We start from the raw sequence: 1,819 nt of genomic DNA on the forward strand, positions 1-1,819 counted from the left end.
TGATTCAAAAATTTCAAGTTTGTTACTTACTTGTTAAGAAAGATTCAAACTTTAAGTTCTAGAATCACATTTTGTGATTTCTTGTGAATCAAGTCATTAATTGTGATTTTAAAAATCAAATCTTTTTCAAAACTAATTTCAATCATATCTTTTCAAAAATATCTGCTTATCTTATCTTTTTCAAAAATTTGATTTCAAAATATCTTTTCTAACTTCCTAACTTCTTATCTTTTCAAAATTGATTTTCAAATTTGTTTCAACTAACTAACTAACTTTTTGTTTGTTTCTTATCTTTTTCAAAACCACCTAACTAACTTTCTCTCTCTAATTTTCGAAAATATCTCCCCTCTTTTTCAAAATTTCTTTTTAATTAACTAATTATTTTAATTTTTTATTTTAATTTTCAAAAAATTACTAACCTTTTTCAAAAACCATTTTCGAAAATCACTAACTCTTTTTCAAACATTATTTTCGAAATTCTCCCTCTCTCATCTCATTCTAATTATTTATTCATCTACTAACATCTCCTCATCTCACATCTCTGCTCTCCCCACCCTTGTATTTCTTTCCTTACATTACATTCTTTGTCCCCTTCCTTTCTTCCACTTACATAAGGACCTCTATACTGTGGTATAAAGGATCCCTATTATTATTATTATTTTTCTGTGCCCTCTTCTTTGTCATATGAGCAGGAGCAAGGACAAGAACATTCTTGTTGAAGCAGATCCAGAACCTGAAAGGACTCTGAAGAGAAAATTAAGAGAAGCTAAATTACAACAATCCAGCAAGCACCTTTCAGAAATTTTCGAACAGGAAAAGGAGATGGCAGCCGAAAATAATAATAATGCAAGGAGGATGCTTGGTGACTTTACTGCACCAAAGTCCAATTTACATGGAAGAAGCATCTCCATTCCTGCCATTGGAGCAAACAAATTTGAGCTGAAACCTCAATTAGTTTCTCTGATGCAGCAGAACTGCAAGTTTCATGGACTTCCATCTGAAGATCCTTTTCAGTTCTTAACTGAATTCTTGTAGATATGTGATACTGTTAAGACTAATGGAGTAGATCCTGAAGTCTACAGGCTCATGCTTTTCCCGTTTGCTGTAAGAGACAGAGCTAGAGTGTGGTTGGACTCTCAACCTAAGGATAGCCTGAACTCTTGGGATAAGCTGGTCAAGACTTTCTTAGCCAAGTTCTTTCCTCCTCAAAAGCTGAGTAAGCTTAGAGTGGATGTTCAAACTTTCAGACAGAAAGAAGGTGAATCCCTCTATGAAGCTTGGGAGAGATACAAAGGACTGACCAAAAAGTGTCCTTCTGACATGCTTTCAGAATGGACCATCCTAGATATATTCTATGATGGTTTATCTGAGCTATCAAAGATGTCATTGGATACTTCTGCAGGTGGGTCCATTCACCTAAAGAAAACGCCTGCAGAAGCTCAAGAACTCATTGACATGGTTGCTAATAACCAGTTCATGTACACTTCTGAGAGGAATCCTGTAAGTAATGGGACGCCTATGAAGAAGGGAGCTCTTGAAATTGATACTCTGAATGCCATATTGGCTCAGAACAAAATATTGACTCAGCAAGTCAATATGATCTCTCAGAGTCTGAATGGAATGCAAGCTGCATCCAACAGTACTCAAGAGGCTTTTTATTAAGAAGAAGCTTATAATCCTGAGAACCCTGCAATAGCAGAAGTGAATTATATGGGTGAACCATATGGAAACACCTATAATCCCTCATGGAGAAATCACCCAAATCTCTCATGGAAGGATCAAAATCCTCAACAAGGCTTTAATAATGGTGGAAGAAATA

At 35.1% G+C, this 1,819-nt stretch overlaps 1 non-coding gene across 1 annotated transcript; it reads right to left on the bottom strand.

The window, feature by feature from the left end:
• Positions 1-1,218: 1,218 nt before the first annotated feature.
• Positions 1,219-1,326, bottom strand: LOC148547711 (small nucleolar RNA R71). Its single transcript, XR_015898649.1, has one exon. It is a non-coding gene; the product is annotated as a small nucleolar RNA R71 (small nucleolar RNA).
• Between the last annotated feature and the right edge of the window lie 493 nt (positions 1,327-1,819).

The sequence above is a fragment of the Arachis ipaensis genome, chromosome B8, assembly GCF_059453495.1.
Source record: "Arachis ipaensis isolate K30076 ecotype BB chromosome B8, ASM5945349v1, whole genome shotgun sequence".
Taxonomy (NCBI): Eukaryota; Viridiplantae; Streptophyta; class Magnoliopsida; order Fabales; family Fabaceae; genus Arachis; species Arachis ipaensis.